The 25,758-nt window shown below is 44.3% G+C and overlaps 1 long non-coding RNA gene across 2 annotated transcripts in view; it reads left to right on the top strand.

The window, feature by feature from the left end:
• Positions 1-25,758, top strand: part of LOC133363725 (uncharacterized) — a 46,847-nt gene that overhangs the window by 10,231 nt on the left and 10,858 nt on the right. For both annotated transcript variants that reach the window (XR_009757742.1, XR_009757741.1), the window contains exons 3-4: positions 16,379-16,418; positions 24,731-24,835. This is a non-coding gene — a long non-coding RNA (uncharacterized LOC133363725). The remainder of the gene's footprint in view (positions 1-16,378; positions 16,419-24,730; positions 24,836-25,758) is intronic.

Here is a 25,758-nt window from a genome sequence, read left to right as displayed (position 1 = left end):
AAGCTGAGAGTCACCCCCCTCTGATGGTGTCACCTGGTGCGGTCCGCACCCCCCTAGTGACGCCCCTGTTCAATTTTGTGAGCCAGGAAAATTGTATTTTCTGAGCAGAAGTTCTACAGGGAAAACATGGGGGTGGGGAAGGATGTTTTGCTCAACAGAGTGAACAAAGCATGGCTATTCCACAGTAAGGGTAGAATCACACTCACTGTTCTGCCGGCTCCAGTGCATCTCCACCTTTCTCTTCTGAAAATGGGGGCACACAACTGTAGTCAAACCTCGCCCCTTTTAACTGTAAAACCTGGTGGGAGCAGCTTGGGTGCGTTTTTTTTTTAAAAAAAATCAGCTTCCAAAGAGATTTCACAACTAATTTGCATATCAGCCTGGTCCCCCTCCAGGTGTGGCTAAAGGAAACGCTTTGCTCTGACAACTAGTGTGTTACACAGCCTAAATGTCTGAATCTCCAGAAAAACTGACCTCACACTATTAAGATAAATACAGTTAACTCTTAAAAATATATTGCAAGTCTTATTGTATTTGATGGGGGGGGTGCAGGATCAGCTCAATCTTACAAATGCAACTATCATACTAAGTTGCAAGAAGCCTGGACAATAGGTGGGACTTGGCTACTATGGGGAATAACTCGGTTCTGCTAGCTATATCTAGTCAATTGGGCTGTGTTTGGTAGGGCTCAAGAGAGCAATTGGGGATCAGCAACTGAGAAGCTGTAAACTAATGGTTGGAATAGGGAAGGCACACTAGGCAGATTGCAATAGGATCATTGTGGCTTGATGGTTAGGATCACAAATAAATTTGGTCTGGAAGGGTTTTTATTGTTGCATGATCCTCATTTCTCCTAAGTGTTGAGAAGTTCTAGGGTCACTGCTCCCAAGCTTGATTTCCTTTGGATGACAGATTTAAGGCACTTTGCAATGTTTGCCTTATTTACTAGTAAAGTGAAGTATGGGAGGCAAAGCAGGCATTCCTGCAATGCAAAAAATCTACCCCACAGCAGATCTCTAGAGCTAAGCCTTGTGAGGTCAGCCAGCCCACCGCCCCCCCCCCACGGCTAGTCTCTTCCAACTGTAATTATTTCCACATAGGCACACATCTGTCCTCCCTTCAACTGGCCAGTAGCCATTACACTGCAAAATTCCCAACCAGTTTGAAGACTGGAATGGAAACACGTGAAGCATTGGAAAATCCTCTAACCAATGAACAAAGCTGGAAAAAAATCAACAACTGTCAGCTGGTCTAGGTTGGTCATTTGGCAGAAACAGCTTAATGCAGGAGGAGGAGGATTATTTATTTATTTGTTGCCTTATACCACAAGGGCCTTAAGACGACTTATGTTAATACAAGCTCACACTATTAATGGAGGATCCTTGGTTATAATTCTGTAAAGATCAAAAGCGCATTGTAGCTAGGGATGTAAGAAGGTATCATTTTCCATTCCACCCTGTGTTCACCGCATGCAGCACCGTTTTCATTCTGCTGCAGTTTGTCTTCTGCCAAAAACTACTTGATTTGTCTCACAGCCCAGTGTGGTGGAACTATGTAGCTTACATAATTTACGTAATTAATTATATTGTCATTACATCATTCCATTCCATTCATTTTAATGCAAAGGAAATGTAATACAACGTAATAAGTGTGTGTGTGTGTGTGTGTGTGTGTGTGTGTGTGTGCATGCAATGTAATCAATAATATATGGTTTGTGGACTTAAAGCAATGACAACAGCAAATACCGATCGTATTCAGTGGATTAATTTCCTTTCCAGACATAGGCAAACATAAGTAATTTCTACTCTCATTTCCACTGGAATTCTCTGACATCCCTAATTGTGGGAAATTATGAGTCCACAACTACATTGTGAGAAGTGCCCATTGCATCACTGTTGTTAGAAAGGGACCACGTATAACACATGTAAGAATTCCAGCTGTATGGTAGCTGCAGCAGGAGGAATACAACATGGGACAGGTTAAGTGTGTTCAAAGTAGCGGCAATCAAGATTTTATTGGAACTGGATTTTGAAAGAGCCAGATCACCTTGGTCATGAACTTGTACAGTCTTTTTGAAGGGTGAAAATAGTTGCTGTTATGATGCAACTTGAAAAAAGTGTTTGATAAAATGATATGGTCCTAATCCACTGGGAAATTCTACATAGAATCATAGAATAGTAGAATTGGAAGGGGCCTATAAGGCCATCAAGTCCAACCCCCTGCTCAATGCAGGAATCCAAATCAAAGCATTCCCGACAGATGGCTGTCCAGCTGCCTCTTGAATGCCTCCAGTGCCGGAAAGCCCACTACCTCTCTAGGTAATTGGTTCCATTGTCGTATAGCTCTAACAGGAAGTTTTTCCTGATGTCCAGTTGAAATCTGGCTTCCTGCAACTTAAACCCATTATTCCGTGTCCTGCACTCTGGGACGATCGAGAAGAGATCCCGGCCCTCCTCTGTGTGACAACCTTTCATGTACTTGAAGAGTGCTATCATATCTCTTCTCCAGGCTAAACATGCCCAGTTCTTTCAGTCTCTCCTTATAGGGCTTGGTTTCTAGTCCCCTGATCATCTTTGTTGCCCTCCTCTGAACCTGTTCCAGTTTGTCTGCATCCTTCTTGAAGTGCGGAGACCAGAACTGGACACAGTATTTAAGATGAGGCCTAACCAGTGCTGAATAGAAGGGAACTAATACTTCACATGATTTGGAAACTATACTTCTGTTAATGCAGCCTAATATAGCATTTGCCTTTTTTGCAGCCAGATCACACTGTTGGCTCATATTCAGCTTTTGATCAACGACAATTCCAAGATCCTTCTCACATGTCGTATTGCTGAGCCAAGTATCCTCCATCTTATATCTGTGCATTTGGTTTCTTTTTCCTAAGTGTAGAGCTTTGCATTTATCCCTGTTGAACTTCATTCTGTTGTTTTCACCCCAAAGCTCCAGCCTATCAAAGTCCCTTTGAATTTTGTTTCTGTCTTCCACAGTATTAGCTGTGCCCAATTTCGTATCATCTGCATATTTGATAATCATGCTCTGTACCTCCTCATCCAAGTCGTTAATAAAAATGTTGACGAGTACTGGGCCCAGGACCCAGCCCTGCGGTACCCCACTCGTTACTTTCACCCAGTTTAAGAAGGAACCATTGATAAGCACTCCTTGAATATGATTCTGGAGCCAACTGTGGATCCACCTGATAGTTGTTCCATCGAGCCCACATTTAGCTAGCTTGCTAATCAGAATATCATGGGGCACGTTGTGAAAAGCTTTGCTGAAGTCGAGATATTATATGTCCATTGCATTCCCACAGTCTACAAGGGAGGTTACCCGATCAAAAAACGAGATAAGATTAGTTTGGCAGGATTTGTTCTTCATAAATCTATATTGGCTCCTAGTAATCACTGCATTGCTTTCAAGGTGCTTATAGATTGACTGCTTTATAATCTGCTCCAGAGTTTTTCCAGGGATTGATGTTAGGCTGACTGGTCTGTAGTTCCCCGGTTCCTCCTTCTTGCCCTTTTTGAAGACAGGGACAACATTAGCTCTCCTCCAGTCATCTGGCATTTCACCAGTCTTCCACAATTTCGCAAATATAATAGACAGTGGTTCTGAGAGTTCTTCAGCCAGTTCAATACTCCAGGATGCAGTTTATTGGGCCCTGCTGATTTGAACTAGTTCAAAGTGATTGGAAGAAGGAAGTGGACTGCCTTCAAGTCGATCCCGATTTATGGTGACCCTATGAATAGGGTGCTTATAGTAAGCGGTATGCAGAGGGGGTTTACCATTGCCTCCCTCTGAGGCTAGTCCTCCCCAGTTGGCTAGGGCCTGCTCAGCTTGCCACAGCTGCACAAGCCAGCCCCTTCCTGGTCTGCAACTGCCAGCTGGGGGGCAACTGGGCTGTTTGGGACTATGCAGCTTGCCCACGGCTGCAAAGGTGGCAGGGCACGTAACCCCTGAGCCACTTATTAGGTATTCCTAAACCCCAATGAAAGTTTATGTAGATGTTTAGGCTGCTTTTCATCCAGATGTGCCATCAACATAGCCTATCATCATAGAAAATATTTTAATTTTAAACCCAAACACACTAACAGCTATTGAGTTTGTATGAAACCAGAAACGTTCTCAGGAATGTTTGAGAACTGTGCAAAAGCATGGTACTTTCTCATAGTGTCATAACAGGATGGCTTCTGACATCTTCACATCCTCTTGGTCTCTCACTTTGAATATTTTCAGTTTCTTTTTTTGCTTCTGCTTATACATATTCTTCGTGGGGGGGGAACATTAATCTTCTCCCCCCCTTCCCCTTTTCACTGGAACTCTCCCAGAATATGATGTCACTTCTCTCTTTCTCAAGCTCAGACCTGCCTTTTCCAGGAACTGATCACTAGTGATGCCTCCCAACTTGAGTCTTGGCTGTGCCACTTCACACTTTCCCCCCCAAGATATTTCTACACAGTGGCCTCATTTGCAGGTGCACACACACCATATAAAGCACATTTAAAGTGCATTTTCCCCCAAAGAATCCTGGGAACTATAATTTGTTAAGGGCGCTAAGAATTATAGCTCTGTGAAGGATAAACTAAATTTCCCAAGATTCTTGATGGGGGAATGTGCTTTAAATGTATGGTGTGTATGTGATGTTCCTATATATTAGTGTATATATGGTAAGTGCTGGTTGTTTAGAGTATACATGGTAAGTAGTGAAAGACCAGTAAAACCATATGCTTATGTGCCTTAAGAAGAAATCTTGTTAATCTTGTTAGCTTTGTTATCTGTAATAAATACTTAATTTGGTTTACCAAAGGCCTGATCCTTGGCTGGGGTTTCACAGACCAGAAGGGAGGGTAAGGTAATGACCAAGGCTGAAGGGGAACTGTAACAAATGGTGGCAGCGGTGAAGAGAATAACAATACCAGTATTCAGAGTCTCTGGGAATACTAGTATTGGGACGTTACTGGTGGTTGCCTAGCAGGGGGATCTGTTGAGATCTGTGCTAGAGCGGATAGGTAAACCATAAGAGAGTGCGGTCCGGACTGGTGGAGTCCCTGGTGGTGCCTAGAGACAGGCAGTAGCCATGAGCAGGTAGGAACCTGACAGGGAGAGCCAGGGAAGGATGCACCACATGTGGTGTCAGTAGCGGTGGGATACGAACAACAGAGAATCCAGATACGAACCAAAGAGAGTCCCAAAGACACGTGGTGACAAAGGAGACTACGTCACAGGTGTTGGCTGTAGCAGTGAGATACGAATACTAGACAATCCCTAATAGTTGTGTGGCAAACAGAAATAACAAAACAAGATTTCTTGTGAGAGTGACTGGCAAAGAGTGTGTGGCAAAGAATGAGTGAACTCAAACACCATGGCTGAATACATAAAAGTGAAAAGAGAGGAGCTGGTGGAGAAGTGCATAACATTCAATTTACCTCATGAGGGTAAAGGGGTAGATGAATTGAGGGTAGCACTTATAGGATTTGCAACTGCCCAGCAAAAACAACCTGTCAGAGAAGAGACCCCAGAAGGATATTTAAGCAATCCCGCTTATATAGAGTACTTGAGAGAGAAGTTGAGGATGGAAGGTGCAGAGAAGGAAAAACAGAGAGAGTTGGAAGCTGAGAGATTGAGGATGGAGGCTGAGGAAAAAGACAAGCAGAGAGAGTTGGAAGCTGAGAGATTGAGGATGGAGGCTGAGGAAAAAGATAAACAGCGGGAGTTGGAAGCTGAGAGATTGAGGATGGAAGGTGCAGAGAAGGAAAAACAGAGGGAGTTGGAAATTGAGAGAATGAGATTGGGGTTTGAGGAGAGGGAGAAGCAACGAGCATTGGATGCTGAATTACAAGTAGAAAAGTTAAAATTTGATAGAGAGAAATTTCACTCTGAGGAGACAAGGAAAGAGAGAGATGGAGCAAAAATAAAAATTACTCCAAAGGACTTTGCTGTCTATGAGCCTGGTCAAGATCCTCAAATTTACCTCAGCACCTTTGAAAAAGCAGCTCAGTTGTGGGGGCTACCTGAAGATAAATACATGCAGTATTTATCAAACCTGATTAAAGGGGAATTGGCTGAGGTATACCAATATTTCCCCTCAGACAAGCCCGTCACCTATGCTGAATTCAAAGAAGCAGTGTTTAAAAGATTCAGACTGGGGCCTAATTATTTTAGAAAGCTTTTCAGAAATTGCCAGATACAGACAGGGAGGTCTTTTGTGGAACTGGGAGTAAAGTTGATGGATATATTTGGAAAGTGGATGAGTAGTGCCAAAGCTCAGTCAGTGGAAGAGGTGAAAAGCCTCATGATACTGGATCAATTATACCATCAGTTACCACCAGAAATAAGGCTCCTGGTCAAAGACCGTTCCCCTACATCTGTGCAGGAGGCCGCAGAGCTGGCGGATCACTTTGCCTCCAATAGAACTGGCTGGGTGGGGAAAACATCAAGAGAGTTTAAACCCAGACCATATAGTGCTGGCAGAAGGGATGTGGTACCACAGCGAGTGAGTCCTCCATTAAAATCTGAAGGGCACAGGACACCCCAGAGTGGATCTGTGTACCCTAAAAGTGAGGAGAAATTATGCTACAATTGTGGTAGACCAGGGCACCTACGTTTTCAATGTGAGGTTGCCAACCCCATTAGTAATCCTGCTCAGACAAGGGCAGTGAAAACAGAGCCCAAGGCTTTAGAAACAGCGAAAAAGGTTCAGTTCTGCCAGATAAACTGGACAGAAGTAACAGACCTTGATTCAAGTCTGAGAGAGGAAGTGAGAGTACAAGGGGCAAATTATTGGGCATTGCTTGATACTGGTGCCGCTCAGACATTACTGAGGCCAGATTTAATAAAATCTGAGGTAATATTACCTCAGGAAACTGTGACTATCCAAGGAGTGAGGGGTCAACCAGAAAGTTTGCCTGTGGCCCTGGTGGAAATGACTTGGAGAGGCCGAGAGGGCCGATATAAAGTAGGCATTAATGCCCAGCAACAAGAACCAGTAATACTGGGAAGGGATGTAATGGGCGCCCAAGGAAAGATCTATGTAGTGACCAGACAGCAAATTGGCAGAGAAAAAGAAGCCATATTAAGGGGGGCTGAAACAAACAGGGTGGAATCTGTTAACCAGCCTCAGGTCACCATAGCAACCACTAGCAGGCCTGCTGAAGAAGACAAACTGTATCAAGTGGTCTCTGGGGAAGAAGCAGAGCAATTCAGGGAAGAGCTGCATAAAGATATCAGTTTGAAGCAGGTAAAGGAACAAGCGCTGACCCAACAGATTCCTTTCACTGACAAACTGAGGAATCAAGTTGTGTGTGAGAATGGGATTTTATATAGACTGTGGATGCCTGCTGAAAGAAAGGATGAATGTGAACCAGTGAAGCAATTGATAGTACCTAGCAAATACAGAACCAGATTGCTAGAGGTAGCCCACGATGTCCCATGTGCAGGACATCTGGGAATAAAAAAGACCAAGAGGAGATTGGCTGCACATTATTATTGGCCAAATATCTCCAAGGATGTAAAACAACATTGTCTATCTTGTGGAATATGTCAAAAGGTGGGAAAGAGTGGAGTAAAGACCAAGGCACCCTTAAAGCCCCTTCCTATAATTGGACAACCCTTTTATAGAGTGGGAATAGATTTGGTGGGCCCTTTTTCCAAACCCACAAGGCATGGCAAGAAATATCTAGTGGTGGTGGTGGATTTTGCCACCAGGTACCCAGATGCAGAAGCACTGAGATCTGTAGAAGCCCCTGTAGTGGCAGAGGCTTTATTAAAAATCTTTATGAGGCTGGGTTTCCCTCATGAAGTGCTGACAGATCAAGGCAGTGTATTCATGGGAGAAGTGATGCAATGTATGTGGAAATGTTGTGGTCTAAAACATCTAAAGACCACTACTTACCATCCTGCCACTAATGGGCTAACAGAGAGATTCAATGGAGTTTTGAAGGGCATGATAAGAAGCTATGTTCAAGATCACCCACAAGACTGGGATGAACGGTTGGGATGCTTCTTATTTGCATACAGAGAAGTCCCTCAGGAGTCAACAGGCTTCTCACCCTTTGAACTAATGTTTACTAGAAAAGTGAGGGGACCTTTGGAACTGCTAAAAAATTCATGGGAAGGAGCTCTGGGAGAGTACAAAACTTCTGTAGTAGATTTTGTATTGGAATTCCGCAATAAATTAACATCAATGATGGAAGTAGTGAAAGAGAATTTGAGTCATGCACAGGAGAAGCAAAGTTACTGGTATGACAGAACAGCCAGAGAACGTGTGTATGATGTGGGAGATATGGTTATGGCGTTCATACCCAGGAAACATGACAAATTACAGGCTAACTGGGAAGGACCATATACCATCAGAGAAAGGCTTGACACAGTGACATATGTAATCACCACAGACCAATTAAACAAAAGCAAAGTGGTTCATGTAAATATGTTAAAGCCTTACCATACCAGGGATGCAAAAGTGTTGCAAGTTACCTTATTCCCTGAGGGAAGTGGGCCTGAACTTCCAGATTTGGTACAGGAAAGCAAAGACAAAGGAGGGGTAGATCAAGTGGAATGGTCAGAGGAGGTGAAGGAGGAAGTAAAAGAAGAGATTCTGAGAGTTTTGAAAACCTATAGGAATCTCTTTAGCAACAAACCTGGCCGAACCAGTATAGTTATACATTCCATTGATACTGGAGATCATGCCCCAATCAGATCTATGCCATACCGTGCGAATGGGAAAGTTTTGAATGAGATCAAAAAGGAGGTGGAAGATATGCTGGAATTAGGAGTGATCAGGGAATCCATCAGTCCCTGGGCCTCAAGTATTGTCCTGGTTCCGAAAAAAGATGGAACGACAAGGTTTTGCATTGATTATCGGCTAATCAATAAAATTACTGTCCCAGATGCGTATCCTATGCCTAGGGTAGACGCTGTGTTAGAGTTATTGGGGGCAGCAACCATTATCTCTACACTAGATCTCTGTAAAGGATTTTGGCAAATGGAACTAGACGAGCAATCCAGAGCCAAAACTGCCTTCAGTACACCAGATGGGTTATATGAGTTTGTGACCTTACCCATGGGACTAAGGAACTCACCAAGTTCATTTCAGAGGCTAATCAATACTGTGTTGCGAGGCATGTCAGATTTTGCAGTGGCCTATATCGATGACGTGGCCATTTTTAGCAAGTCGGTGCCTGAGCATGTCCAACACCTGACAACAGTATTGGAGGCCTTAAGAAAAGCAGGCCTCACAATAAAAGCTAAGAAATGCCAGTTTGGACTAAAGGAAGTAATCTGTTTAGGACATAAGGTGGGGAGTGGGAAAATCACCCCCTTATGGAGCAAGGTGGAGGCAATACAAGCGTGGCCGATCCCCTTAACCAAAAAACAAGTAAGGGCATTTCTGGGTGTGGCTGGTTTTTATAGGAAGTTTGTGAGAAATTTTGGGGAAATAGCAACCCCCTTGCATGAATTGACCAAGAAGAAGTGTTCTGAGCGTGTGGTATGGACGGATGAATGTCAGAAGGCTTTTGATCTGCTGAAGCAAGCCTTGTGCCAAGGACCCATATTAATAGCACCAGACTATGAGAAACCATTCATCGTGGCTACAGATGCGTCGGACCTCGCGCTGGGAGTTGTCTTGCTACAGGAGAGAGAAGGCACTAGACATCCAGTGGCGTACCTGAGTCGCAAGCTGACGCCGAGGGAGAAAAACTATTTGTCGGTCCAGAAGGAGTGCCTAGCGGTCGTGTGGGGACTGATCAAGTTGCGCCCATACGTGTGGGGACGAAGATTCACAGTGACTACGGATCATCGGGCCTTGTTATGGTTGCAGACTATGAAAAACCATAACACTATGCTGCAGAGGTGGTCCTGGGCCCTACAGGACTATCAAGTGGACTTCCAGTTCATCAAAGGCAAGGACAATGTACTGGCCAATGGACTTTCCAGGCAAGTGGCTGGGACTGCAGTGACGTGACCAGACAGAGGAACAAAGAAAGACATTTTCCCCATAGAGACTTTTATTTGTTAACGCGACGTATAAATCCTGGAACAGGAATAATACTCTGCCGTTGTTTAAGGGGGGGAAAATGTGATGTTCCTATAAGTGTATATATGGTAAGTGTTGGTTGTTTAGAGTATACATGGTAAGTAGTGAAAGAGGAGGGGGAGTGAATGGGCAATAGAATGCTTGATGATTGGCTGAATGTTTAAAATGGCTGACAGTATAAATGAAAGGAGGACAGGTAAATCTGTGTGAATGTGAGGTGGTAAATTGTGGAATCTGGGGGGAGAAGAGAAAGAGTGGATTGCTTGGTGGGGTTTGAGAGAGTTGTTTGCCAGGAGAGAGTGAAGAAGGAGGGAGGTGGAGTTCGGATTAGTATTGAGTAAAACCATATGCTTATGTGCCTTAAGAAGAAATCTTGTTAATCTTGTTAGCTTTGTTATCTGTAATAAATACTTAATTTGGTTTACCAAAGGCCTGATCCTTGGCTGGGGTTTCACAGACCAGAAGGGAGGGTAAGGTAATGACCAAGGCTGAAGGGGAATTGTAACAAATGGTGGCAGCGGTGAAGAGAATAACAATACCAGTATTCAGAGTCTCTGGGAATACTAGTATTGGGACGTTACTGGTGGTTGCCTAGCAGGGGGATCTGTTGAGATCTGTGCTAGAGCGGGGAGAGAAACCATAAGAGAGTGCGGTCCGGACTGGTGGAGTCCCTGGTGGTGCCTAGAGACAGGCAGTAACCACGAGCAGGTAGGAACCTGACTGGGAGAGCCAGGGAAGGACGCACCACAGTGTACATAGCCTAAATCATAACAATGATGACCCAAGGAGAACTACGCTTGGGTGGGATTTCCACACCCAGGTTGCCACCACAAAAAAGGCCCTATTCCTGGTCACTACCTGCCTCAAAGGAAGGGCACACACTGGCTAAATACTGCAGTCTTCATGCAAAAATCCCACTGTGCAGTATGGATGCAGCCATCATAAAACAACAGGCAGTTTTAGAATGACATGTTAGTATTTTATTAGTAGTCTGCAATCCCACCCCTGAAGAAAGAGAGAAATAAACAAATTAACCCCCTCCCCCCGCCCCCCTTTGCCCTCAGAGGATGACAGAGTTCGCTCCGATTACACAGCTGTCTCGCAAGATGTGGTTAATTGTACAATTAGAGACCCAGCTGTATCAAGGATAGAAATAGCAAGTAATGCGATGTGGAGTGTGTGTGCATTCCCCCCCCCCCGATCATGCCTTTTCCGCATGCAGCCTGAATACAGTAAATACTCCACATGCTGTTCACATCTCCCAGTACAGTGCCTTTTGCTTTATCCAGACTTAATTGAGCATTTCAGGCACCTCACAAATGGATGTGAATTCTGTCTAAACAATGCCACCCTTACTGTCGCTTACCTCGAACCAAGGAGGAAATTGAAAGAGCCTGCACCAGATAGTTGGAAATCCTTCTCCTTTTGGATCGAAATGTTAATGTACACAATGGGTACTATGCTAATGCAAAGCTGGCTGGGGCTGGTGGGAGTTGTGGTGCAAAACATCTGGAGAACACCAGGGCCGAGGAATGCTACATACTACGTCCATAATGCTTCGAATTAATTTTTGAAAAAAGAATCCACTTCAGCTCCTCATGAAACATTATTATTCCTAAGAACACTCACACACACAAAAAAGAGATCTCAAGAGATCTCTGCGGGCAATTCTGTGCAGAGCTGGGCATGCTTGAGCCTCTGCATAGGATCATAGATTTTCCAGTATCCTAAATGGTTACATGAATCTCTTGGTTATCTGAACATTGTATTCTTTATGTAGCCTTGTGTCTGCATAATCTGCATAATGTATGAATGGTTGCTTGATATGTTTGAGGTGGTGAATGATGGTAGTGGTTGCATGGACTAGATGGTGAATGGTTGTATTGTGCTATCTTGATTGTTATATTATAGTGCATATAATACTTTGACTTTTATATTGTGTTTATGTACATATATATTGTTCATGTATTTTGCTTTGTAAATTGATATGGCTTTTATTGTACCTTGTGTATTCTATTGTAAACCGCTTTGAGACCTTTCAGATAGTGAGCGGTCTATAAATGGAAATATCATCATCATCAAAAAAGTTGGCAAATGGTTTGGTTGTCATTTCACTATGCTACATGTGCACAGCACTGCAGAGTGATATGTTCAGGAAACCCAACACGAAGAAAGCATTTCCTATTATTTTGTTATTTATTTGAAATATTTCTTGCCCACTTTTCATCATTACTGATCTCAGAGCGGGTTACAAAACATAAAAACGTCAGCACAAAACAGCACAAACAGGCTGGAGCAGATAAAAGTATGACAATTAAACTAACAGTCATAAATATACTATTCCATAAAACAATCATTTAATACTGCAGATGGCTCTCTATGCTTCTGACACTGAGCTAAGTTAGAATCCCACAAATGCCTGGGCAAATAGTTGGCACTAAAAAGCTGTTTGGTGGGTGGAGAGTCAGGATAGTGATACTGGGGAAAGTTTTTAAAAACCCATACCACCTGTACCCTGCCCCTCCCCCCACAACCCACCCCCGCTCTTGATTTTGCTGGTGGGAAGCATTACAGGTATTTGTATTAAAATAAGTTTGTAATCTTGTTATCTTGCTGATATCTTGCTGATCAGCTGATTGTTGGTGCTTGTATTGAATAAAGGTCTACTCAGAGTAGACCCACTGAAATTAATGGGCATGAGTTAGTCATGTTTATCCATTCCAATGGGTTTGCTGTGAGTAACACTGGGTACAAGCTCCCCCCTTTGTCGGAAGGCAGAGCTGGGGTCCCAATCCCGGGGAGCTGGATCCCGGAGAGTTGGGAGAAGAGTATTCGGATGGATGGCAGAGGGAAGGGGGAGGAACTTCCCCCCTTTGGAGCGAAGACGAAACAGAGGAACTGCCAGTGATAAGGTCGCTTAGCGACGGGGAGCCTGAGCCCTCCCTGGACATTCTCACGCCTCCCCCTCTTTCAGGCTCAGAGCAAGAGGGGAAAGAGGGAGGGCTGCTCACAGCCGAAAAGCGGGGAGGCAGTTTACCATCAGCCCCTCCCCTATCCCCCATCCTGGAATCGGAAACTTCAGAAGAGGAGGGGGTGATGCTTCCCCCCTCACCGCGCACACGCAGACAGCTAAAAAGACAGGAGAGAAGGGGGGGAAGGCGGGCAGTACCTGAGGGGCAGTTAAGGAGGAGCGAAAGATTGCGCGCCCGTTTGGCCCCTTCTTAAAGAACAGGCGGGAAGAAGTCCCTTGCTCTGTCAACTTTCTCCCAATGCCGCAGGACCTGTATCCCTGTATTGCTTCATGAGAAAACGCAGTCTTTGTTTGGACATTACCCTAATAAAACACGAATTAACTACAGCCGTTGGTCTGGTTCCTGAGTCACATCCTGGGCCTGACACCCTTTCACCCCAGCCACATCTTTACCAACCCCACATCTGGCATCATATATGATGTCAGGTGTAGAGTAGGTGGACATCGCTTGGCCAAAATGCAGGCTAAATGGGCAGAACCTGATGGGTCTAATTGTGCCTTTGGTCCAGTGGTTCACCTCTGCTGTTGCATATTGAAATGAACTGCTAATGCTGAGTTGAATTGCTGTTCAATTCATCAGGAATTTTGATGGCCATTTTGTACAGTGAATGATTCCGTTTAAATATGACTTTGGGATAGCTGTTGAATTTGCCTCAACCTGTTATATTGGCTTTTAGTTTCCATTGAAGGGGAGATATGATAGCACTTTTCAAGTACATGAAAGGATGTCAAATAGAGGAGGGCTGGGATCTCTTCTCGATTGTCCCAGAGTGCAGGACACGGAATAATGGGCTCAAGTTGCAGGAAGCCAGATTTCGACTGGACATCAGGAAAAACTTCCTAACTGTTAGAGCCATACGACAATGGAACCAATGACCTAGAGGTAGTGGGCTCTCCGACACTGGAGGCATTCAAAAGGCAGCTGGGCAGTCATCTGTCGGGAATGCTTTGATTTGGATTCCTGCATTGAGCAGGGGGTTGGACTTGATAGCCTTATAGGCCCCTTCCAACTCTACTATTCTATGATTCTATGATTGGAAAGATTAACTGTTTCATGTTTTTGCATGTAAAGGATGTAGCCTGCTAAACAAAGGTAAGAATCCCATCCATTACTCCACTGACTTTTGCCTCTGGCCCTGCCCACCACTGGCACGTGGCTCCTGGGGAATGCAGCCCTTTGGGCTGAAAAGGGTTCTTCACTCCTGCCTTAAAGATGCAGGCATCGCACCCTCTTTTTCTATCTGATGGGTTTTATTAGCCACAAGGATGAAAGTTGTGTTGGATTTTTATATATATAGTGTAGCAGGGTGCAGAAAGAACTACTTAAGACTGGTGTGTGTGTGTTATGTGCCTTCAAGCCAATTTTGACTTATGGCAACTCCATGAATCAGCAACCTCCAATAGCATCTGTTATAAACCACCTTCTTCAGATCTTGTAAGTTCAGGTCTGTGGCTTCCTTTATGGAATCAATCCATCTCTTGTTTGGCCTTCCTGTTTTTCTGTTTTTCCCAGCAATATTGTCTTTTCCAGTGAATCATGTCTTCTCATTATGTGTCTAAAATATGCTAACCTCAGTTTCATCATTTTAGCTTCTAGTGATAGTTCTGGTTTAATTTGTTCTAACACCCAATTATTTGTCTTTTTCGCAGTCCATGGTACCCACAAAACTATCCTCCAACACCACATTTCAAATGAGTTGATTTTTCTCTTATCCACTTTTTTCACTGTCCAACTTCCACATCCATACATAGAAATTGGGAATAGCATGATCTGAATGATCCTGACTTTAGTGCTCAGTGATACATCTTTGCATTTGAGGATCCCAGTCCTAGCCTTCCCCAGCCCTAGCTTTCTTCTGATTTATTGACTGTTGTCTCCATTTTGGTTAATGACTGTGCCAAGGTATTGATAATCCTTGACAAGTTCAATGTCCTCATTGTCAACTGTAAAGTTACATAAATCTTCTGTTGTCATTACTTTAGTCTTCTTGACATTCAGCTGTAGTCCTGCTTTTGTGCTTTCCTCTTTAACTTTCATCAGCATTCATTTCAAATCGTTACTGGTTTCTGCTAGTAGTATGGTATCATCTGCATATCTTAAATTATCGATATTTCTCCCACCAATTTTCACACCTCCTTCATCTTGGTCCAATCCCGCTTTCTGTATATGTTCTACAGATTAAACAAGTAGGATAAGAAAATACACCCGTCTCGCACCCTTTCTGACTAGGAAACAATTGGTTTCTCCATGTGCTGTCCTTACAGTAGGCTCTTGTCCAGAGTATAGGTTGCACATCAGAACAATCAGATGCTGTGGCACCCACATTTCTTTTAAAGCATTCCATAGTTTTTTGTGATCTACACAATCAAAGGCTTTGCTGTAATCTATAAAGCACAGAGTGATTTTCTTCTGAAATTCCTTGGTCCGTTCCATTATCCAACATATGTTTGTGATATGATCTCTGGTACCTCTTCCCTTTCTAAATCCAGTTTAGACATCTGGCATTTCTTGCTCCATATATGGTAAGAGCCTTTGTTGTAGAATCTTGAGCATTACTTTGCTTGCATGGGATATTAAGGCAATAGTTGGATAATTACTGCATTTCCTGGGATCCTGTCTCTTTGGAATTGGGATGTATATTGAATGTAGCTGAAAGAAATAAATTTGAGGTTTATTACTACAAACAAATAAAATCATAAATGCTATTGCAGCCATTGTGGAGCCATGAGACTTGCACTCACAGGCACTATCTGACTGACAAGACAGGAAGACAAGGAATGAAGAGGAGGAGCAAAGCCTGCGTAAACAAACAAACAAGTAGTCACTAAAGAGGGAAGAATAGATGGCCTTTTTGTCTATTCCCCCCCCCAGTTCAGGTGTCTTGTTACATATGTTGGTGCTTTAATCCCACCAATTTGGCTCTTAATTCTGAATTATCCCAGGGAATCTCACTTTTTATTAAGGATAAGCAAAAGCAGCCCCCAAAAACCTCAATGACTTTGCAAATGAATAGTGTCACATAGTCAATGCAAAGGATTAGGCTAACAGTTTCAGAGCAAAGTGCTTATCAGTTCCCATTAGAGGCTTCAAAATTATTATCTCATTAAGTGTGCACAAAAGAAACCAGTTATCTGTTATTTGTGGAGGTCTACTTGTGAGTCTGTGCATATTGGAAAACAATCAAAAGTGGTGATTAAGTTACATTTCTGGGCTCTTTGCTAGATCAAATGACAGCTTAAGCCATTTGCATCCAAGATACAACCATACATCCTCAAAACTATCTAGGAAATATTTTCTTTCTTTTTCCCCTCAGGATTCCCTTTGAATCGTTCACTTCAGCCAAAGCAAACAAGGTAAGGTACTTCTTCACAAAATCTAGAATTAATTTATTGGGTTCTCTGTCACAAGTTTTCCTGATGGACCTTGGCTTAGAATGGGTAGGGAACCTTTGGCCTTCCAGATGTTGTGGGACTACAGCTCACATCACCCATGACCATTGGACATGCTGGCTTGGTTTCATGCGAATTGTATCCGGGAATGTCTGAAGGACCACTGGTTCCCCCCCCTCCACCCCGGCTTAGAATATGGCTTTAAAAGTGCAGGAGATGAAGGGATAGGTCTATCAGAAACAGAGGATAGATCTATCAGTGGCTATTAGCCATGATGACTATATCAAAGCAGTATCAACTGATCAGAGCCAGAGCTTGGAAAAGTTACTTTTTTGAACTACAGCTCCCATCAGCCCAATCCAATGGCCATGCTGGCTGGGGCTGATGGGAGTTGTAGTTCAAAAAAGTAACTTTTCCAAGCTCTGTCAGAGACACCCCAGTTGCTCTGCCTGTCCACCTTGTTGGCTTCTTGGAAGCATCTGATTGGACTACATGGATCTCTGATGTGAGGAGGAGGACTCCTCTTACCAGCCCTGGCTCCAGGTTTGAGGGGGCCCTGGGCAAAATGGGCATTAGTGGAGCACCCACAGCTTGGAAAAGTTACTTTTTTGAACTACAACTCCCATCAGCCCAATCCAGTGGCTATGCTGTCTGGGGCTCATGGGAGTTGTAGTTCAAAAAAGTAACTTTTCCAAGCTCTGGGGCACCTCCTCTATAAGTGGACCCTGGCTGTGGTGGCAGCAGTCCAAGTAGTGCTGGGATGTCTTGCCACCCCTTTAATTTCCCACAGTGCCTCAGAACGATGCTAGGCATAGCAGTATACACATAGAAAAATAAAAAGGAGAGCAAAACTGGATTCTCACATATGAACTAATTGGAAGGGAGGCAGGTAGACTGGATTCAGTCCTGCTAACTGCTCCTTCCCTGATGATTAGCTGATTGGTAAATTCCAGCTTCTTTCCTTGGATATGTGTATTTATGTTCCTGGCATCTGTACACATGTTCTGTCAGATCAGGGTCCAAGAGAGGACTATTTTGTATAATGGAATAGCACGGTAGCAATATTAAGTCTATGGCTGTGAACATACTACTTATTTGTAGCACAAAAATGTAGTTTTTCCTCAGTCCGGAATCATTCATGCGCATACTCAACATGCTGCTTTCAATCTAGAGTGATTCTAGATCCTGCCGCCCACAAGGGTGAGTGTGGTTACTTGATATGTGTTGAAAACCCTCTCCTTGATTAGATTATCCATGTCTTTTCCTCCTTGCACATGCCCCAGGTGAACAAAGAAGGAAGTGTTAATTGCAGTCTTGATATACACCCACCCACAATGTCATTGGGCAGGTGTGGATACACCCCCCTTGCTGGGACCACCTACATCTTTCAAATGGATACACTGTGGGGTAATGCAGAATCAATCTGCTATGAGCTTTTATTTTCGGAATGAAACCAGTTTCTCAAGAAGTGCTTTTCAGAGGCAAAAAAATTGCAATAAATCTAGATTGTGTGGGGACTACATAGAAAAAACAAGTACTCAGTCTCCACTGATTCTAGAATAAAATGTTGTGTGTATGCAGCCTATGTTGGTTTGAATTTGCCCAAATGAATGATCACCTGAAGGCCTTAAATGCAATCCAGTCTGAATATTCCCTCAAGAAATAACAAAAGAACTGTAGAAACTTTCCTGATACCTGAGGGAAATGTTTTCCTGTGCTCAGTGATGTGAACGGTAACCCTAAGGTAGAAAAAGAAGTTGTCTTATAAACTACAGTGGTTTAGTTCTGGGTGTGCTCTTTGAGAAGATTCTGGGCGGTAATATCTGTTTGGAATGGTTATGTAATCTGAAGCCACTTATCTGACAACAGCTTGCAGAGGAATCTATTTGAATGAATGTGTTTTCAGGTCCTAAGTGATATGTTTGAAGAGCAATGGATATCTCTTGAAGGATGTCAGTTCATTGTTTTCTCAAATCATAGGATGTCATTTTGATGTTCTGAAGCCTATCAACACTATATCATTGATGTGACCTTGTGTTTTTTTAATCCGCTTAATGGATTGGTTTCAGACAAAGAGCAGCAAAAGCTAGCAGGATAAATGTCAGTTATTGGGTTAAAAGGAATATTGTGATACCTTTGAAGACTGTCCTCCAGAGCCAAGTCCAGTGCCAACATGTGGCACACTTGGGAAGCTGCTGAGGTCCTAGTACCTCACTGTTGAACCTCCTCTGGTGCCTCTTTAAAACCAGTGCTCAGATAAGCACCAGGTAACTGCCATTTTAATTTCCTACAGTGCCCCCAATATAGCATCTGTCTGGGCCCTGGGGCATTGTGGGAAATTAAAATGACAGCCATCTATCACTGATTGGAGCACAGCTGCTGCTCACTGCCAGGCAATCCTACTAGGAACATGTTAAAGTGGAAGGGGTCCCACCAAAGGACACTTTTTTGGACCCTGTTCACAGCTGAGGGTTCATGCAGATGATTTGGCCTGGCAAATGCATCCAAACTGAGGATCAGACACGGGGAGAAAAATCTTCTAGCTGACATACACACATGCACACACACACACACACATTAATGCTATCTTACCAGGACACTTGCTCAGTAAGTTCTCCTGATTATTTTTCTCTCCTGGCTAGCCAACAAATAAATAAAAATCAGTGCAGTGCTCTAGTTAAGGACACATTCTTCCACTGCAAGTAGGTGTTTCTAGATGGGTGTTTATTTCAAACATGCATCAAAATGCCAGCATGTAATTCCCCCAGTTTAATCAGGTTTTACCTTTTCCAAGAAAAATCTGTCCAGGTTGCTTCTAGACTAGGGGTTCTCAAACTGTGGTCCATGACCTTCATTCAGGTGGTCCGTGGCATGCTTGTGGATGGGAGACAGTACAGCCATCGCCTTGACTATTCATATTGATTTTAATTGTATTTTTATTGCTTCTTGTATTTGTTATATTTTATTTGTATTACGATTAGAATTCCGTGGAATTACAATTGCTACAGTAGGCAGAAAAATAATTAAGTTGTCTAGCACAACCCTTAGCCAAAACAAACAAAGAAACAAAGACATGTTCAAATGGTCCATGGGGGGGAAAGGTCTGGGAACCATTTATTGGGCATCCTGTTGAGCAGCCTGTTTACTGAGCATCCATCCTGGTTTGTTTGCACAAACTCTGCGGAGAGGTTAGTGTGACACCGCCACCAGCTATTTATTGGACATTTATTTGGTTTGCAGGGAGGTTATATAACATTGCGTCAAAGAGTTGTTATCCCCCACTTTCCAGTGCATTTTCCTGTACTTTCCTTATTGCAGAAAGTCTGGTTTTGGGGGAAAGTGGATTTGTTGCACCAAATTGGCTGCAATAAGACACCCTCCATTTGGCAGCATGCAATTGAATCCCACTCCAAAATAGGGACAGTCTGGAAGCACCTGAAGGTAATCAAAACCTGTTGCCAATTACCCATTTGAGGTATCTCAGTGACTTGTTTGCGTGTTAAGCCCCCACCTGGAAACAACCCTAGACTCTATCTTTAAAGCAGAGAGACATCTTATTTGAAACCTCAATCAGAGGAAAACAAAAATTTTCAAGTGGAGCATTCAACTTCTGCAGCTCAGTTATAGGAACATAGAGATATATTCAGCTAAGGCCTACTCAAGTTAACTTAAGTTAGTCATGTTCATTAATTTCAATGGCTGTACTTTGCATAGGACTAGCATTGAATACCACCCTTAGGAAGCTGTCTTATACTGCGTCAGAGCATTGGTCCATCTAGCACAATATTATCTACACTGAATAGCAGTGAGCCTCTAGGGTTTCAGACAGGAGCCTTTCCCCATCATACCAGCCTACCTGGAGATGCCAGGGATTGAAACTGGGCCCCTTTGCATGCAAAGCAGATGCTCTGCCACTGAGCCATAACCCATCCTTTTATTTTATCAATTTATACCCCTCTTTTCCTTCCAGAAGGACCCTAGGGCAGCAAACAAAAACTTCAAAACATCTTAAGAACAAAAGACTTTAAAACATCTTAAAACAAAACATCATTTAAAAAACCTTTAAAAAACAACTTTAAGACATCTTAAAAAGCAATTGCAGCACAGACACAGGCTGGGATAAGGTCTCTACTTAAAAGGCTTGTTGAAAGAGGAAAGTCTTTGGTAGGTACCGAAAAGATAACTGGTGCCTGTCTAATACTATATTTGAAAAATGGAAATGGACTGCTTTCAAGTCGATCCCAACTTATGGCGACCCTATGAATAGGGTTTTCATGGTAAGCGGTATTCAGAGGGGGTTTACTATTGCCTCCCTCCGAGGCTAGTCCTCCCCAGCTGGCTAGGGCCTGCTCAGCTTGCCACAGCTGCACAAGCCAGCCCCTTCCTTGTCCTCAACTGCCAGCTGGGGGGCAAGTGGACTCCTTGGGACTATGCAGCTTGCCCACGGCTGCACAGGTGGCAGGGCACGTAACCCCTGAGCCACTCACTAGGGGTGTGTGATCTTTAGCTGGCCCTTTACACCCAGGAGACATGAGCGGGGATTTGAACTCACAGACTTTGTACTCCCAGCCATGCTCTCCTCCCCACTGTGCGGGGAATTTCAAATTGTTGGTGCCACAACACTAAAGGTCTGCTTCCTGTGTCGTGCGGAATGGACCTTTTTGATAAGATGGTATCTGCAGGAGGTCCTCACCTGCAGAGTGCAGTGACTGACTGGATATATAAGAGGTAAGATGATCTTTCAGGTATCCCAGTCCCAAGCTGCGCAGGGCTTTGTACACAAAAACCAAAAACTTGAACTTGGACCAGTGGCTAATGAGTAGCCAGTGCAGTTCTTTCCGCAGTGGAGTAACACATTGGTTATACCCTGCTTCAGTGTGTAGTCATGCTGCCACATTTTGCACCAACTGCAGCTTCCGGTCCAACCTCAATGGCAACTCCACATAGAGCACATTTCAGTAATTGAGCCTGAAGGTTACCAGTGCATGGACAACAGTGATCAGGCTATCCCAGTCCAGAAACAGTTGCAGTTTTCTTACCAGCTGAAGCTGGTAAAAGGCACTCGTAGCCACTGAGTTCATTTGGGCCTCTAGTGACAAAGATGGATCCAGGAGCATGTGATGTTCCTATATTAATGTATATATGGTAAGTGTTGGTTGTTTAGAAGATACATGGTAAGTGGAGTGAAAGAGGAGGGGGAGTGAATGGGCAGTAGAATGCTAGATGATTGGCTGAGTGTTTAAAATGGCTGAACGTATAAAAGGAAGAGTGAGAGTGGAATCTGGGGGGTGGATGAGGTGAAACTGAGTGGGTTGCTTGGTGGGGTTTAGAGAGTTGTTTGCCAGGAGAGAGTGGAGAAGGAGGGGGGTGGAGTTCGGATTAGTATTGAGTAAAACCATATGCTTATGTGCCTTAAGAAGAAATCTTGTTAATCTTGTTAGCTTTGTTATCTTTAATAAATACTTAATTTGGTTTACCAAAGGCCTGATCCTTGGCTGGGGTTTCACAGACCAGAAGGGAGGGTAAGGTAATGACCAAGGCTGAAGGGAAACTGTAAGAAATGGTGGCAGCGGTGAAGAGAATAACAATACCAGTATTCAGAGTCTCTGGGAATACTAGTATTAGGACGTGACTGGTGGTTGCCTAGCAGGGGGATCTGTTGAGATCTGTGCTAGAGCGGGGAGAGAAACAATAAAAAAGGACAGTCCGGACTGGTGGAGTCCCTGGTGGTGCCTAGTGACAGGCAGTAGCCACGCGCAGGTAGGAACCTGACAGGGAGAGCCAGGGAAGGGCTGTCACAGAGCACCCCCAGACTATGAACATATTCTTTCAGAGGAAGTATGACCCCATCCAAAGCAGGCAATTGATGAGTTATCCAAACTTGGGAACCACTAACCCACAGTGCCTCCGTCTTGCTAGACTCAGTTTACTGGCCCTCATCCAGCCCACCACTGAGTCCAGGCAGCAATCCAGGGCTTGCACGGCCTCTCCCAATTCAGCTGTTACAGAGAAACAGAACTGGATATCATCAGCGTACTGCTGACACTTTGCCCCAAATCTTGTCCACGGCATCAGGCCACATCATCTGAAACTGATCCCAAGAAGTTGCAGCAGATATTGCACTTGACCTCTCACTGGAGACTACAGTAGATGTGGATGGGCATCAAGATTGCTATGGAGGTGAGCATCATGACCCTCAAAGTACCTTGCAAACAATTCACAGTGGACTTCCGAAGGGTCTAAAACTCAATTTCTTGGAGTTGATGTTAACAGACCCTTGACCGTGTGAAAAAGCCCCACTGGATGGCTACTTGAGGATGCAGTGGAGGCAGAGAAGTGGGCCTTCTTCACTGTCCTGGCTGCCACACAGTAGGCATGGTTATTATCTCATGTCCAATCAGCCTCTCAGCATGTCTTTCACTATTTGCACTCTAGGCAACATCCAGCCTGTTTCATTGCCCTTAGTTCACTGGTGTACCAAGGTGCAAACCGGGATCCACAACGCTGGAGAGGGCACTCAGGGGCAACTGTGTTAAGAACCTGACACATCTCATTGTTCCACAGCGAAAGAAAGGCTTCAGCAGGGTCACCTGCTCTATATACTGGAATCCTCCTCCCAGGCACTCAGGAATCCCATTAGTTTCCGGTGGCAGACCATCTTAATCTGTCCACCTCCCCTGCAAGGGAGGATTGGAGCCGTAAGTCTAAACTTCACCAGGCAGTGGTCTGACCATGACAATGGGGTGACATCCACCACCACCCCATCTCCAGACCACCCTTTCCTCCATCTGGAACAAAAACCAAATCGAGGTTGTGCCCTGCCTTATGTGTCGGACCAGTGACAACTTGAGACAGGCCCATGGTTGTCATGGAGCCCATGAAGTCCTCAGCCAGAACACTAGAACACTAACCTCAGCATAGACATTGAAATCACCCAGGACTATTGTTCTGGGCTCCTCCAGTACCACAGCCGAGACAGCCTCCTCCAGCTTGGTCAGAGAAGCTGCTGGGCAGCAGGGTGGACAGTACACCAGCAGCAACCCTAGTTTACTGGTTCCTTGGGCCCACTCCAGGTGCAGACCCTCACAGCCAGCTCCAAGACAAAGTAGGTTGCTGGTAAGAGATGGAAGTTCTGTAGACCACAGCAACCCCTCCCCCCCATCCTTGTAGCCTGTGCTGGTGTTGTTGAGTATCCAGGCGGGCAACACTGTGTCCGATCAATTCCTCCCAGCTCACTCACTCAGGTCTCAGTAATGCTCACCAAATCGGCGCCCTCTTCCATGATCAAATCACGGATGAGTGTGATCTTATTGTGTGCCAATCTAGTGTTAAACAACAGCACACACAGGCTAATGGGCACAGTAGATGAGCAAGCAGGAATGCATTCATGGGAGTGGGAGCGAGGAACAAGGCGTAGATAGCATTGTCCTTATCTTCCATGGTAGCCTATTGCCTCCCCATGGCTATACCTCCCTCTACCCATGATTACTGAAATTGGGGTGGCATCACCCATGTCCCTCCTTCCCAAGACTCCTCCTAAACACATGATATAAACCACAACAGCCCACCAATAAATCTGAATAGTTATGCCAGTACACCTCTGAGAGAATTGGGAACAGTATTACTAGGACTACACCACCCAATACCTTTCACACAGGGCACACCTACTCCCCACCATCTCACACCCAGGGAGATTGATTGCAGCCTGTCTCTGGATTCAGGGTCAGGCAGGGGATGCAGTCCTTACTACACTTACCAGGGACCTCTGCTGTCTCAAGAGACAGCAACCTAGGGGAGCAAGCAAGCACCCAAATGCGCAAGTAGTCATTCCCAGGGTAGGTCTTCTGCTGTCCCCCAGTGCTGTACGTAAGAAGCTGGCTGTTAGTAAGTCAGACCATTGGTCCGTCTAGCTGAGTCTTTTCAACATTGACTGGAAGAGACACCCCAGGAGTTTCAGATCAAAGTCTCCCCTAGCCTTACCAAGAGATGTCAGGGATAGAACATGGGACCTTCTGCATGCAAAGCAGATGTGCTATCCCTGAGCTATGGTTCTTGGGTGGATTAAGAATCTGAATAGATCTTCAGCACGTACATAGTTCTGGCTGGCACATTTGCCTGAATTCACATGGATTTTGGATCTAATTTGTAGCTTGCAACTGTTGTGAATTCATTCACCAATGATACTTTATTTAGACAATGCATCTTGATCATATGTGGAACTGTATCCAGTACTGTTCTAAGAAAGTGCCAACAGTGTGTTTTGCTTTTTGTTCCAGGTTCTCTGAATCCCAAGAAAGGAAAGATGCAGAATCGGAATCCTGCCCCAGACATGGACATGTCTAGTTACAACACTGCCTGGGGATATAGCATGGATGCATCAAGTAAGATCAATTCACTTTGTTGAAGACCTCAGGCTTAATCATACATCTTCTATATTCTCTTTGCAGAGCCTGGTGCTGTTGCTGCTGCACCGGCAACTGTTTCTTGAAGGGACTTTGACAAGAAGCTGTGACACAAAGCTGAAAACGTGAATGGATTCATGAGGGATGCATTTTGCCTTCTCAATTGCATCATGGCTCCATCACTGCAGGGAAATTTGATTTATGAAGCTCAGCTCTCACGTCTGTTCTAGCTCCGGTTTTGTTGCTTAATATAGAAACACCAAGCATGGGCTCGCTGATTGGCCGCCTACCCCCCTCAAGGCAGCACAGTGATTGGTTGTGCTCTCATTCTCTCTAGTGTAGGTCACACTCTTAAGAGCGTGAACATGTGTAGTGTGCTGCATACAAATTGAGTAGGAGAAAGCAAGAAGCCTTTTGAGGAGACTGTCTGGCTTAACACAAGCTGGGAGAAGCTGCCAGTGTAGCTTTTTCATATTTCTCAGTCCATTAACAAACAAATAAATCAATCCTAATAACTGTTTACCTGCTACTACAGATGGTTGTTTAAAACTCATTTATTTCTTGTGGCATCCAGGGTTTGGGGATTCTTGCAGTAGAGGTTATATACTCAAAGCAAAGATAAATCCTTATTGCCGCTTCCTTTTTCAAAATAGAGTAAAAATAAAGGAAGTGGATGTAGATCAAGTCACTTTTTCTTTTGTTAAAGTTATTTTCCACCATGGGCTTCCCGCCCACAACCTCTGGGATGACCTTCAATATTTCAAAAGGCAAACTAAGCCCAATATGACTAAACGGCAATCGCCAAAGAGAACTGAAAGGATATGATCAAACCAGAGTGCTAATGAGGAAGGACATAAGTAGCCGAGGGCCTTGGAAACAATGTCTTGTCAACTGCAACTCAC

The sequence above is a fragment of the Rhineura floridana genome, chromosome 9 (genome assembly GCF_030035675.1).
Source record: "Rhineura floridana isolate rRhiFlo1 chromosome 9, rRhiFlo1.hap2, whole genome shotgun sequence".
In the NCBI taxonomy this organism is placed as follows: domain Eukaryota; kingdom Metazoa; phylum Chordata; class Lepidosauria; order Squamata; family Rhineuridae; genus Rhineura; species Rhineura floridana.
Note: the sequence above shows the minus strand (reverse complement) of the source record. Positions and strands in the feature narration are given on the sequence as shown.